Source organism: Uranotaenia lowii, chromosome 3 (assembly GCF_029784155.1).
Source record: "Uranotaenia lowii strain MFRU-FL chromosome 3, ASM2978415v1, whole genome shotgun sequence".
Classification (NCBI taxonomy): domain Eukaryota; kingdom Metazoa; phylum Arthropoda; class Insecta; order Diptera; family Culicidae; genus Uranotaenia; species Uranotaenia lowii.
In genome coordinates, this window is record NC_073693.1 from 39,927,994 (window position 1) to 39,943,474 (window position 15,481).

A 15,481-nucleotide genomic window follows, 5' to 3' on the forward strand; every position below is an offset into this window, starting at 1 on the left:
CAATTGAATCCTCTAATAATAGACGCGAAAATTCTTATTATAACATTCACATAATAATAAAAGCACGAATAAAGTCGAATTATTTCAAAAATAAATTTCTCGAACGGATGAAAATGTAAAACTTTTTTCTCTCAAAATTTGTGGTTTTTGGCATTCGAAAGTTAGATTCAAAGTACTATTTAGCCTGATTTGGACTATTGATTTGTATGATTCCACTAAATGACTCTCGAAGCATTCTAAGTGCTCTAATACACAGTTGGATTCGCATTTATTATAAAAAAAGTCAGGAAAGTCTGGAAAAAAAAGCACGGAATTCTGGGTGGCCATTTTTTAAATTGACTTTAAATTTTTAGTTTTGTTTTGTTGTTGATTCGATTAGTCGTTTTACCATCTTTATGGCATTCGCGACTTTATCGACGGTGCAGCTGGCGGATCGTTATTGAAAAACTTATCCGGTACAACTGTGTTCGATGTTTGCTCTTGGGCTCGAACTCGCGGACATGGGCTCAGAAGACAACAGACTTGTAAACTGAGCTATCACAAGCCAAAATTTCAAGTTTGCATTCTTTTCAGTGTAGGATTTCCACTTTCTTTTACCATCAATTATTACAATCGAAGCTTTTATTTTTTCAAAGTCCATACAATCAATTCAACGAAGCAGTTTTTGAATGAAAGGTTGGAAATCTACACTGAAAAAATTAATAACATGATTTTCAAAAGAAGATGAAAAGGTTTTTGTTAGAAAACCTTTTGCATTTAAATATGCACAAGTTGCAATGTATAAACGACTTGTAGGCCTTGATAATACTTATTTAGCTTAGAAGCAGAATTCATCAAATTCTTAGATGAAATTTTTGCGAAACTGAGTTTTAGTTTTTGAAATTCATTTTTCACTGTGTAGGATTTAAAAAAAATCTTTTCGCTAAAAATTCAATTATTTTTCCAAAATTCTCTCATGAGCCACATTTTTGTAGGAATTGTAATTTTTGAGCTAAAAATGCATATAAAATTTTTGCCGGAAAAGTATGGCTGTTTTCAAATGTTAGTGTAGATAATTTTCGGGAAAACTAAGTATGCCAAGTTGCTCTACTAGGTAAAATCTTTATGCCCACAAAGTTTAATTGAATTCTCAGAGGGTCATGCCAACTTCGTGTCGATTTGGCGTGAAATCCGTCAAAGGTTTCTTTAAGGGGGGGGTAACACTTTCAAAAAATCGATTTTTTATTTTTTTTATTTTCTTATTGTAAAACATTTCAAGAATGTTGTGTCAAATTTTCAAGTCAATTGAAGCAAAACTGTAGAAATTATAGGCCTTTATCTCCTCCTATCTTATACTGCAAGAAAGCAAGAGCAGAAACTTCAAACGCGTTTTTCTCGAAAGCACATTTTTAAAGTCCGTGGACATCGTCATTTGAAAACTACTTATCCGATTCTTTTCAAATTTGGAACATATTTTCTACATATAAAATACCAGACCCCAACGTTTTTGTTTTTTGTTTTTTTTTACTTTGGGGGGATTTTACAGGTGAAAAATGGCGAATTTTTTCGTGAAAAATCGTAGTTTTTACTTCAAACAGCCACAAAAATTGCATAAATTTTTTTTTAAGTTTAATAAAAACGTTGGGGTCCAGAAAAACATCTATTAAAAATATTTTGCTCTGATTTTTTGACTTCAGATGATTCTGTGCTGAGATACAGTGTCCACGGCAAATCCTGTTTTCTAAAAGACATCCTCTAAAGTGCTCCGTCCCCGGCTCATTTTTCAATATTTTTTAACGAAAAAATTACTAAATGTTCTTTTAACAATGCTTTGTATAATGCAAAAAATTTGAATACATTTGTTTGAACGATAGCTCTAGAAAAAAATCGTGAAAATGGTGTTTTTTTTTATACTCGTTAGACTTTTTGTTGTACTTTTTATTTCAGAAAATAACATACACAGCAAAAAAATGTAACGATGCCCGATGTGATTTTTGAAGATGTAAGCCAATCAATGTATTTCCGAAGATTTTTGATTTAATATTACATCGAAACTTTGTACACGACATGAACAGGTCACGTAGTGTTATATCAAAACAATCACAACCTTATATGCAATATTACATCAAGTAGCCAAGTTCGTCTAACTTGACGTTTAAACAAAATCAAAAAGTTAGAAGAAGATTACGGAGCTCTGAAGGATTTTTCCTGCCGGTAAGTCAAATCAATTTTCAATAAAAATCATAGCAAAATCATACATCCTAACTTATTTCCACTTTTTGTCGTTTTGAAGGAAATTGAGGTCCAATGCATCAACCAAATTAAAAGATCCGGGGACTTTAAACAACTGGATGTGAAGTTGTGTATTTTTTATTTCTTTTCCACCCTGTGAAATTATTGATAAAATTGTAACAGAATTCAAGTGTTTCGGTATGCAACCACGGAGTGGCATGGTCATTTTTTTTTTTTTTTTTTTGGGATTTTAAACCAATTGGTTTATTCATCCCCAGTGGCATGGTCATCCAAAAGGAGCGTACACTCTAGGGCGTTATAACCCAAAACCAAGTTGAAATGCCGCAAAATCGGATGATTTTGGCTCCCGACGAAAATAAGTTTGAGAGGGTTTTCCCAAACTTGAGAATAGACGTCATTCTCGCAACTTAATTTTGGGGCATGTCATACGGTGGGGATTTTTATTGGGATATTTTTATTTGATGACCCACTTATCAAAAGGGATTGGAAATATTTGAGAAATAACAATTTGTTTTTCATTAAATAATATTTGTTTTATTAAAAAAAACACTTTTACACAATTGTATAGGTACTGATCTCGGCAGTAATTTAAAGATCATTTCAAGAAAACCGAATGTGATTCGTTGTCAAAGAACTTCATAACTGCCAGAAAACACAAAATGCTATTGCCATCCTAAACATTAGAACTGAAAATAAAAAATCGCATATACTTATCAAAATTAATTGTATCTTACCTTTACGATACACCAACCAGGAAGGACGGAACAGCCGAATTCATGTTTTGAAAAATGTTATACGGGAAATTTCCGGAGATTGGCACCATTTAAAATATGGCAAGAGTCGTCACAATTTTGGGGCCTTCCAGCGGTGTGTTAACCGGAGTTCCCGTCTTTAGTGAGTTATGTGAATGGCAAATCCGACTTTTGCCCCAGATTGCCATTGGCTTCTTTCGGGTTTTCAATGGAATCTTCTTTCTTCCTTCGCATCGCCGGAGCACAGGGCATTCAAAAATACCGGTCCTGAAGAAGGTTACATCCGATACAAATCCGTCTGAAAAACTTTGAATTAGAAGAATGAACGTGCGAGAACATTGCTTTTAAATCTACTTACCAAACTTTTTTCCGGTACGATCTCTGAATCGCTGGGAAAAACAAACAAACCTTTCTGAAAACAAAGGGAAATTTTTTTGGGGTGGTCAGTTCCAGCAACGAACTTTAGTTTTGGTGCATTGACAACAGCCCAAAATCAAGAAAGCAAGCTGAACTTGATTTTGCTGCCTTGGCAAAGTCAATTTTGGGTTGTTTTGATTCTGAGTGTAGAGCGTTGGCGTAGAAATATTGACTGAACGAGGAATGCCGCAGTAACATGAACAGATCATTTCTAGAGTTTGTTTTGATTAGGTCGTATGAACCACTTGACTCGTTTTGAGAAAATCCCTGTTGAAGTTTTTGAATCGCATTTTAAATCTCGTTTTGTGAATACTGCTCAAATTCGTTTGGAAATTTAAAAGTCAAAGTTAAAATCGCAGTAGAACATTCAGATGTACTCGAAAAGAGTGTCAGTTCAGTGCTTACATGTAAAGTTGTTCTTACGTCCTTTTGTAATTCTGGTTGGGCACCAACGACATTTTGCCAATCGGCAATTTCCATCCCCAAAACAGATTCCATTTGCCTAATACCTTGCTAGGTAACTCTAAGTTGATTGGAGGAGCATTAGAAACCATAATCCAATTCATTAAGGCACGAAAGTTTCCGCCCAACGACATCCAAAATTGTTGCTTGATAGGATTGTCTGCTTGAGGATAAATTGCAGGCCCTTTCCTGGGACACCGATGACCATTCGAAGAATGCGTAAGTAATCCATTGATTCAATTTGCTTTGGTTGTATCTGGAATAGAAACCGAATACTGTCTTTTTGCACAGTCAAAAGTAAAGTTTTGAATACTCATCCAACTATAAATTAAGCTATCCTTTCCGATACGACACGACTAAAATCACTCCTACTGGCAGTTTGGTTCGATTTTTTGTATTTCACCATTAATTTCCATCAATTGCCATGCACTTTTCGTGACAATGCACAAACGACGTAAAAGCCAACTCGACGAATTGTATCTTGTGTCCTTTTGCATGCACGGCAAAAAACGGCGATGCAAAAAGTCGCAAAAACAAATTTGCACTCAAAAATAAAAAAGTTATTATACGTCTTAAATTCAAATCATTTTGAAAAAGTATTTAATTGATCAAATGAAACCAAGTTTTAATCAAATACAGAACGCATGTTTATCAATCGTTTGCAGCCAATAACTCAGTTTTGTTTATATTGGTTCATACGACCTAATCAAAACAAACTCTAGATTTAGATTATTGATTGAAAAATAATAAATTTTCCAAAAGATAAAAAAATTGAGTGGACATCAAGCTTCTGAATATTTTTTTCGAAAATGAATTGCAGTTTTAACCTGATTTATTTACCTGATCCCTATACCCACACGTAGGAGAAACTTTAATTTTAATTCTTAGTCTAAAAAAATGACCAGTTATCATCAAAAGTAGAAATTCAAAACGACAACGTAAATTGAAAATGGCTTACGATTTCATCAAAAGTAGTCGGTACATAGTTTTGGAGCTTAAATTTGTCTACAAAGATTCACTCGTTCAATTTTCTTGTACATCAAAATGATGTAATATTAGATATCATTTGCGACTCAGGTTATGTGCACGTTTTCGATGTAATATCACAAACTTTTTTTGCTGTGTAGCCATCTCCCAAAGCGGTCCAAAATAGGTCCGTTACCTAAATAATAAAACCTTGTAAAAAAATGAGTTCCTCATAAGACATTCGTTTGAACATTTTTAAAGTTTCTTCCGTCCTGATTCTAACATTCTAAGCTTTGTTGCCATAAACGCAAATGTCGGCACATGTTGGAAACCTTCGAGAAGTCAGTCCGTTGCATCAGTTTAATCCTCTTATCCACGCGAATAAGGAGGACCTTCCCTGTATGTGCAATCGGATGCCTACCTACCTAGTATCTAGTTTGGCTTCGGCACCCGTTTACGTACAATATCACGTCTTAATGACTGAAATTTCCTAGCGATAAGCTGTTTCGAGGGTTTTTTTCTGTTGCTCCATTTGTTGTATTTGGTTGTTTCCATACCATCTCAGCATGTCAATAAAACAGAACACAGTGCAACAGTTACGTTTAGCGCGCACGAACTGTTCCTCAACTCTTCCTCATTCCCAATTCAACACCATGTGTGTTTGTTTCATTCAAATTGTGGCAAAATTGCAAAAAAGAAAAAAAAAAGTTGCCGATGGAGAGGATACTCTACGTAATCGCGCCGTCAGAAATCGATACCCGGCTACCGGCAATAATCCGTCATCAGCACGGCACAGGTGAATAACGACGGACGGGCGGATATTTGCCAACTTGGTCGAATGCATACCTATTAGTAGTTTGTTCGAATCAAGCCCCAGCAGCAACAATATCGGAATTGGAGAAAAATGAACTCCTCCGTTCGGTATTGTTGCACCGGTAAGCAAAGTCGCTGCATGACGTAAATCCTTCCTTCCACCAAAATCCGGTCGTTTGAGCAAACTCTCATGTCTATACATACAAATATAGGCATATATCGCCGTACGTTGTCGCCTTCATCCATCGGAAAGCACTAAATCAATCGGGGATGGGAGGGAAAAAATTAAACCACAAATCAAACAATATAATGTGTGGCTGTCTGGTAGGATGTGCTCGATCACATATTATTGGCATCGGTTCAAATTTTGTCGTTGAATTTTGAACCACATGGATCCCGCATAATTTTTCTTGTCTGCCACCAATGCATGTATTGGAGCTAGACGTCAGAAACTGTTTTCCGATTTTAAATGCATACTTTTTAGAACTATAATTTATTTTTTTTAGAACTACAATTTAACTTTTTTTTTTAAATCCAAAACAGGATCTGACTGTCTCATAAACTTATTATAATGAATCACCCTAAGGCCTAGAATGTATCGTGAATTTATCGAAAAAAAATTCAACGGATCACCGATGGGACTTGAACCCCCAATTTCCGCTCCAGTACAACGGCGCATTAGCCAATTACAACACGGTGAACGTGATGAAATAAGCTCCAGCATGCGTAGGGTAAAGGACTTATTTTGGACCAGAGGATCTATTTTGGACCACCTTGTCTAGCTCTCTTATAAAGCATCTAATAATGAAAAAAATTAGTGCATTACATTAAGTGTCTGGGCTTCAACAATATTTGCTAAAAAATTTCATGATTATTTGTTTCATAAGAGAGCTAGACAAGGTGGTCCAAAATTGGTCCTCTGGTCCAAAATAAGTCCGTTACCCTACATGTCGAGCTCCATCGGTCGACTGCTGGATCTCCTATCGATACACTCCATGCAGCGTGTCCAGATATACGGATTTTGACCACTTCTACGGAGCTACGGATCGATGTCTGAAATCGCTTCAAGTGTCAGGGCTCATGTTTTAAGTCAGGTTTCATGTATGTTGTGTAGGATGCCCAATAGATTTGGAAGACTTGGTTATTCTTGATTTAAATCTTTATTAGTTGACGTCTATAGAGGATCTAATCAAATTACTCATAGGTACTGAACCGTGGCTTCCTTAGCTCTCAAACACATTGCATACATACTAGCTTGATTCCTACAGCTCGACCATCCTGAACAATTACATCGACCTCGATTTATGTACACATAACTAATCTCAATCAATAAAATGCAGTTGAAAAAAATTCATGAAGTAACATAAAATGTAGAATAACTATTTCAGATAACTCTATACACTTTCAATCATAGTTTTCCTAAACAAAGTTTAGCTTATTTTTCAATTTACGCAATTTTCTCCAACATCCGGGAACAGATTCATCCTTATAAAGCTCCTTTATTATTCATCTTGAACTTTACTTTTTGATTTATCCAGCTCCGTGATCTCTCTAGGATGCTCCTCGCATCGTCTGGCTGAAAAGAAACCGCACATCCGCGATCTCTGGCTCCAGCACTGCCTGTCTTTCTGACAGCGTCAGTGCCTGAATAAACTTAAATACCACCAGCTCTTACCAGAGCATCCGGACCGTTTCTGAATCTTCCCAGACTTCTTCAGCAGATATTTACCGGAACAGGCAGCCATTTCATATTCAAAATTCCAGAAAAAATAACTTCCAGGGCTTACGAAGGCGGTCGCTTTGTACTTGAATCCCACTTCTGAATAATAGGATGCCGGATAGATTTGAAAGACTTGGTTATTCTTGATTTAAATCTTCATTAGTTGACGTCTAAAGAGGATCTATTCAAATTACTTATAGGTACTGAACCGTGGCCTCCTTAGCTCTCAAACACATTGCATACATACTAGCTTGATTCCTACAGTTGTCTCAAGTCTCAGAAATGATCCCGGTCAAATTTTAAACGGCACGGCTTTTACGCGATTTTCTAAAACTAATACCTTTTTAGTACACAGTACGTAGAAGCAAACCTGTCTTTGCTTATACTTATTATTGTATCTTGATTAACTGAATACTGGACCTTAAATTATCTCCAAGAGGTTGACTAATCTATATGCAATCCTTTAAGGAGTGTATCGAAAATGAGTTATAAACACATTTTTTTCATTGCATTGATTTTAATGATGATTCAAACAAAGAAACAGTTAGGAAGTGTTTTTAAAAGCATATTCTTACAGTTTATAAAGAAATATAAGTAACAGAGTAATTATTGGTAATATTCTTGGACTTTCGGCTTGACGCGTTTCATTAGGTTTTGTACAGCTGATTGATCATACTTCTTGGCCGCAGCATTCCAATTTTTCTTTAAAACCGCCATGGTTGGCCTTACCATCCTCCTCTATCAACTCTCTTGACGATAACCCAATATCGTTCTATGAGGCGAAGCTGGGGGAGTTTGGTGGGTTAATATCTTTCTCAACGAAATCTACATCGTTTTCCTCAAACCATCTAAGAGTGAATTTAGCGTAGTGGGCTGACGCCAAATCCGGCCAGAACAATGGTGGAGTCGTATGTTTCTTATATAGTGACAGCAACCTTTTCTGCAAACACTCCTTTTGGTAGATATCGGAATTTATTGTTCCTTTTGTAAACAAACTCGCCGACTTCAATCCGCAGGAGCATATTGCCTGCCACAAGAACTTTCTGGCCAAATTTTTCCACCTCAATCGACTTCTCGTGGTCACTCACATCCTCCCCAATAGCTGCAGTGTAGAATTGTGGTCCCGGAAGAGTACTGGAATCCTCTTTTACATAAGTTTCATCGTCCATGAGAATGCACGCATCTGGCTTCTGCAAAATTCGATGATACAGCTTACGGGCTCTGGTTTTGGCTCATGATTTTTGTTCGGCCGTTTGTTTGGACACTTTCTGCTTCTTGTATGTCTTCAGGTTGTTCCGCTTCTTGATCCGCTGTACCATTCCGATCGATGTTCCAGCTTTTTTCGCCAAATCCCGTATGAACATCGATCGATTCCGGTTGATGAGTTAGATTACCTTACGGTTCAGATTTGGGTCAGATGGTTCTGGTTTTCTGCCTCTTCCTGGCAAATTATCGAACGTATATTGTTCCCCGAACTTGTGGATGATGGATTTTACGCTCGCTGGATGAATGCCGAAACGTTTTGCCACTTCATTCATCGAGATGCCCTTCTCTCGCAAACCAAGTGTCCAACACACGAATTTAAACTTCTTTTTTAATTCGCGACATTTTGGGAGAAACGAATGTTTCAAGCGTAAACAAAGGCTGGTTCACTCTTGACAGATCAAGATGCTACAAACAGGTGAGCACAGGGCCAATCCTTTTGAAAGTTTCCGATTTCATCAGCTGGTTCTATGTATTTTCGTAGCTTTGCTTTGGTTAAAGTTCAAAAAGTCTCGATTGGCCGTGCCTCGGGGCAATTTGGCTGATTCATGTTTTTGGCAAAAAACAGACGTTTTGGCGTTTTTACCACCTTAGTGTGTTTTTGGCGTAATGCCATGAGGCCAAATCGGGCCAAAATATGACGGGTGCTTGATCATCGGCAATAAACGCTTCTGGAGGCATTCCTTGATATAGTTCTGGGTATTCATTGTTTCCGATCTGCCGTACGGGCTAGAAATTTTGCCGCACTAGATAATTGCCTGCCAGACCATATCCTTCTTACCAAATTTTTAGGTGAAAATGGCCTTCCCCGTTTCGAGGATATCCTGTCCTTGCGTACAGTGAAGTATTGTGGTCCAGGAAGGGTTTTATAGTCCAATTTATCATACGTTTCATCGACCATGATAATGCACCCAGAACTTTTGCAAAATATTGAATCATACAGTTTTCGGGCTTTTGGTTTGACAGAAGCGGCTTGATTTCCTTTTAGGTTTTTTTCGCTTCCGATACGTCTTGAGCCCAAGTAGCTCTTTAGCACGTTAGACGTCGAGATTCAGACTTTTCTCGCCACATATCGAACGGAAGCCGATGGTTTCTGTTTGTAGGCATCTCTGACCTTTATTTCGATAGCAGGACTTACAGGACCAGATTTTCGGTTCACTTTCAAATGTACAATGTTCACCATATTTTTAATAGCTGTCCATACCGCTCCGACGCTCACATGCTCTTCTTTGGCCAACTTGTGCACGATACTTTTTCTCTTCTCCGGAAAGCATACCCGATTCAAAATGACCGGTTACATCAGGTGTGCTTATAATTTCTGGAAAAATGTCTCCTTTGTGCATTTTTGTTTCGAAATTATTTGGTTATGAATTAGGATCATTCAATTATCGTAAAAGTAGTTCGTTTTCAAAACTAAGATTTTTTATAGTAATTAAGTTTGCTAAAAAAGTTTATGTACAGTTCCAATCATAATATAACAAACTGTGTCCTATAATTTATAAAAGATTTTGTTGGTAGAAATTTTACTTGCTTTCTGTTGAAAAGATCAAAAATTGAATAAAATTCAACTTACCTTTTAGGCGGAAATTTTTCTTAACCAGACAAACGTGGGCTAATCCGAGTGTGATCCCGACAGTCCTAGTACATTCGTGCCCAACAAAGGAACGTTAATCAAACTAGCCACCCACCGTGTTATTCGTTCGCAGTGAAGAGTGACTCCTAGTTCATTATCTAGACGGTGAGTTAACCACGACTCCGATTGCACAACGGTGACAGCTGATAGATCAATGATCGCTGCTGTGAGCTCTATCGGCTTCAACCAATCTCGCGGTATGATATCAATTATTTGTTGCTGCTTTTAGAGCAACAACCAAAAAATACTAGAGGCGCCACTTTTCAATAAAAGCACTTAACTTTTTTTTAAAGAAAACTACACACGTTCCGGATCTTGGTTTGACTCGGCGCTTTGCCAGATATTTTATTTTCTTGTTTTGTTTTCATTGATTGCTTGTTGTGCTCTGTTTGACGTTATGTTATTCAACGCATCACTTTCAATTTTTTTTTCGCTCTTCGATGCTCCGATGCATTCACTCGATGCAATCGTTAAACTACAATTTGCATTAATTTTTTTTCTACGAATTTGTATCCATTGATGAGCTAGGGGCACTAACATAAATCAAAACAAAACCTTTTAACAACTTCCAATCGGAGTTCCTCGTAATGTATGGAATCACACGCACAAAGGCTCCTACACAGTTGCACAAATTGTGGGTTTGTTTTGTTGTTGTTTACATCGGTCGAGGGGCCTTCTGGAGGCTAGCTAACACGCACACACTGGCACAATTCGTTTGCCAGACAGAAGACAGAACTTTAATCCTGCAGGAATGTGTGCGTACTTCGATTCTCCAGTCTAGGGATGTCCAGAGAGAACATCAAAGAAAGCGGTACTTTTGGCAAATTGCAGAGAACAAACCGGTACACCAAAGTAAAGAGAAGGACCAAGAGAACGCCCTACAGAGAGCCGTCGACGGAACACGCAAACGGGAATCAGGCCCTTCACCTTTTCCTTTTGCTTTCCTACTTCCAAATGGATGCCTTGTTGGGAGTGGCATATGTGTTGGTGTCTCCTGTCCTAGCCAAGTAGGATTTTTCTCCAGGCCAAGTTGGAAAAGACGAGACACTCCTTGGCCGATGTAATTTTGAATGAAAATTTTTACCCTGTTACGGTAAAACTTACCGTTACAATTACTTCCGGTTTCTTGTCTTTTAAAATCAAACTTTAACAGCTAACCGCACCTTCAAGAGGCTAACTTCAACTTCACCACCTTAAAAGCTGTCTGGAAGAATCGTCCAATGCCCGGGAATCGATTTTCAACACCACCTAAGAACAGTCCCAAAAGTGATCATCTCCATTATTTAAAACCGAACCAACTAACGAGCACGCATTTTTGACGCTCATCCAACAACCATGATCATGTAACCGGGAAGCACTGAGTTTGTTTTTCAATCCTTTCTTAAACGGATCACCAATAATTAAGCACTTCAATCACTCAACAACCCATTGGCTTAACCGAAGCAGGCCTTTCACAATGGGGGGAAAAGTTTCAGTCACAGGAGAAAAACCGCCCGATTCGATAGCCCAATGAAAGTCTACTCTTGCATCCGACTGGCACGGTGCTTAGCGACACAAGATCGTTCCCGAGGAACAGCTCACATAAGACTGCGAGAAAGTTTGCAGCCAGTTTCTGCGGTTGGCTCGCTCAATTTTTGCACAACACCAATACTCTAAAGTTGAGTGCACAGCGCTCCCACATGTGTGAGTGATATTGTGCTGGAAAGTTTATTTCAAGCAAACATCTGCCAGATGTTGGACAAAAGCAGTTGATGTAGCTCAATATTTTACGTCGATTTTGCTCTTTTTGGTTCTGTTCAAATCTTGATCAGAATCCAAGAATTTTTGTTAAGGTGGTCTGAACTGTCAAATCACAAAACAATGCTGCATAATTCTACCCCCGCTCTCCATTCAACTTTTTTGACCAGCCAGCTCGGTTTGGTTTCTCGACTTTTTTTTGGTCAAATTCAATCTAACTTATTCAAAGCTCCTTGCCGGAAACAAGTTACACGGAAACCTCTCGAAATGGTTTCTCATTACATTTTAACTTACGAATAAGGGTGGGCCTGAGAAGTTTTCGACTTACCAAACACCTATTTTACAATTTTTTGTATTTTTCTGTCAGTTATAAAGTATAGTTCAGTTCAGGTTATGGATATGTATTTACGCGGGCGAAATATGACGCAAATGAACGATAAACAGCGAAAACTCCGGATTGAAAAAAAATGTCATACTTTCCACCAGGAGTCCCAAGCTGTTGGACAGACGATAACGCGAGTAAAAATACTGACATCTAGTGGACAGTAGAAGAACCATATTCGACTACAAACGAATTAGGGCATACTCACTGCCCCATTAACTTTAAACTATTACAACTTTTTATGATGATACATTCTGTTCAAAATTTCTATTAAATAAGAATTGAACACACTAAAATGTGTTGAAATTTACCATTTTTAAAATAATCTGTGACTAGAGATCTACGAAAATTTCACTTAATGGAGTTCTTTCATTACTCATTCAAACAGACAGAACTGCAGTTCGTTCGCACTGCAATTGTTTTCCTCTTGTGGGGCGAACCACGCAAGGCCTACTATTGTGTGGTGGTAGCTATACAATTCTATCTTGATCTACCACTGCAATGTAGTAGACCAATGAGGAACAAAAAAATGAAATGTGATGAAAAGTTTTTCAAGTTAAAATTAACCTTCATTCAACATCTTTCATCTTATTCTAATCTTCTATCCGTCTATAATGTTTCAATTCTTAAATATTCGTTCTCGAAAAATATAAAATTTCACCGATATAGCCGATAAAATAATTTCATAATTACGGTGATTAACTCTTCATTTTTAAAAAGTTTATAAAAATCTTTAAAGCCGTATTTCTCGATTCGTTGTTTCTACATATGGGGCAGATTTGCCGGCAAGCGACAGCTTGGTTGAAAATAAAATTTTAAGTTAATAATGATATCCAACATAAAGGGCAACAAAAAAAATCCTTTTTGATATAATGTCAAAGTGAGTTTAAAAATAAGTTTTCATCCATCCAGGAAATTCGATAAAGGAGATTTGGTTTCGGATTCCACCTCTTCGGAAGGACGTTTGCGGAGCTGACTGGCATCCCAAGCAACCAAAAGTTTGGATAACTTTCCTCTATCAGATTTGATCAGCTTCAAAAAGCACTTTTATAAACAACACAAAAAATTGAAAAAAAATCTTTTTCGCTCCTTCAATGCCTTGTCAAGTCTGCTACTAATTTGATTCATATTAATCGACCATACTTGTTACTAATTGACATCTAAATAACACGTTTTCACCAAGCCTCGAACCCGAGCTCGCCACTTAAATCGAGCACCATACTTGCTGCTCTATATGAACATCAGTCGTCCAATTGCACCCATGGACCCAGAGTAGCATACTGGGGGGACTCGGTCGCTCGCCGTGCCTTGGAATGCAATCCGTAAAAAGGATTTACCAACGATTTTACTTGATGTGATGATTTTCTTTAAAACGACTTTCCAGTTCTTAATATCTACTTTATTCCCTCTTTCAAGTTGTTAAAAAGTTCTTCCGGAACTAAATGTGTACTTCATATAGTCGTTTCCCATTAATGATGTGTTTATTTATGCAAACGCGTGTTGAAGTTCAAAACAAGTAGATTTAAGCCTTTAAATCTACTTCAAAGTTCCTATATTGCGAAGTTGCTTTTGAACGCCCGTTGGTACTAATTAAAAACTTTCAAGTTTACAAAGCAGTACAAAAAAGATTTTTTACGAACTATTGAGTTGCACAAAAAGACTTGCAACCCTTTGATAGCTACTTGATGTTGAAAAAATGAGAAATACGTAACAAGTAGATTGTTTTTCTTCATACCAACTTTAAAGTTCCCAGAAAGTAGAAACAGAAACCAAAACAGTAAAAGCCATTTTTGAGTTTTGGTTGAACTTAATAAAGAATGAAGTTCCATGGACCTCGAAATAGCATTTTCAACAGCAAAAATTTACCACGGAACTTTTGTACAACTCTATGTGAACTTATGAGTTCGTTCTTTAAGTAATATCCGAACTTTTGGTTGCTTGGGATGGGACCTGATGAGACGTTGGGATTCTTGAATCTGAACGATGTAATTCACATTGCCAATCCCCTCGATGACCATTTCGGCTTTCCAGAAATGTGAAATGTTGCGACTTAATTGAAGATCGATTTAAACTGAATAGACCATAGATCAAAAGGTCTATCTATATTCAATGCCGATTGCACTATTATTTCACAAAGTTTGAGCATTCTAACATTTGTATGGGTTGAGATACAGTAATTCTACGAAAATCGGACTTTTACCATTCAAACTGCAATATCTCAGAAACTATGCTACGCTTTTTATTGAAATTTCGCAGAGTGATTGTTGAAATATTAAGTTAGCATGTCTGAAGTTTTTGAAAAGTTCTATCCATGGAATCAAAAGTTATACGAGGTACAAAATTTCAGGCATGAACCTTAAAATGCGATTTCTATAGAATTTTGGACGAATGTTTCCACAGGTCAATCATATTCTTTGTTCAACAACCAGTGAATCTCACATTCTGTTTTCATACATCGAAGAGGTGTAGTCGTAGTGTCCCGTTTCTCCATCGAAAATTTTTTAATTCGATTCATTTAGTGAGATTGTGAAAACGTTAAATCCGCGAGTTTTTACACGGTTCACTGAGATATCGAGGACTAACCTACCTGGCAGCCTGCTGAATCCGGAATTACACTACCGTCGCGCAGCTGGGAATTTCTTGGAGACTCGACTGATTCGTGCCTGGATTGCCGTGACCGAGGATCCAAAGAGGATTTGATTCAAGACGACTCACCAAGCTTGACACAGCACGTACTCCGATCTTGACGGCGAAACAGTTCGGACGGAGTTTTGTGGATACGGACGATACGGACCGAGACGAAACCACGTGGCGGCCGGCCATTGTTTATATTTGGAATCTGGTCCATCGCTTACACCGAAACAAATCGTTGAATACGAATTACAAGTTTGTACTTTTTCTTTTTTCACTTTACTTACACTATCTTTTTCTCTTTATTGTAATTTTGACATTTAAGTGCTTCGTTCATATTTTCAAAACGGAAGGCATTAGTGTCTCCGTTAGAAAATATGAACGAAGGCGGGGGGTTTAACCCTTCATCTATGGATGAAGAAGGGTTGACTTATGAGAATGAGGAGCATTTGGAGGATTCGGATGAGTCTGGT

General features: G+C 37.5%; 1 protein-coding gene across 2 annotated transcripts in view; it reads right to left on the reverse strand.

Annotated features, from left to right (window-relative positions):
• LOC129756993 (uncharacterized) overlaps positions 1–11,835 on the reverse strand; it is a 206,276-nt gene extending 194,441 nt beyond the window's left edge. Inside the window, exons 1-2 of one of the 2 annotated variants that reach the window (XM_055754075.1) lie at positions 11,363–11,835; positions 10,199–10,791 (exon numbers count right to left, since the gene is read on the reverse strand). The gene's annotated coding sequence lies outside the window, so the exon portion shown is untranslated. The remainder of the gene's footprint in view (positions 1–10,198; positions 10,792–11,362) is intronic. The other variant, XM_055754076.1, reaches the window with a different exon arrangement.
• Between the last annotated feature and the right edge of the window lie 3,646 nt (positions 11,836–15,481).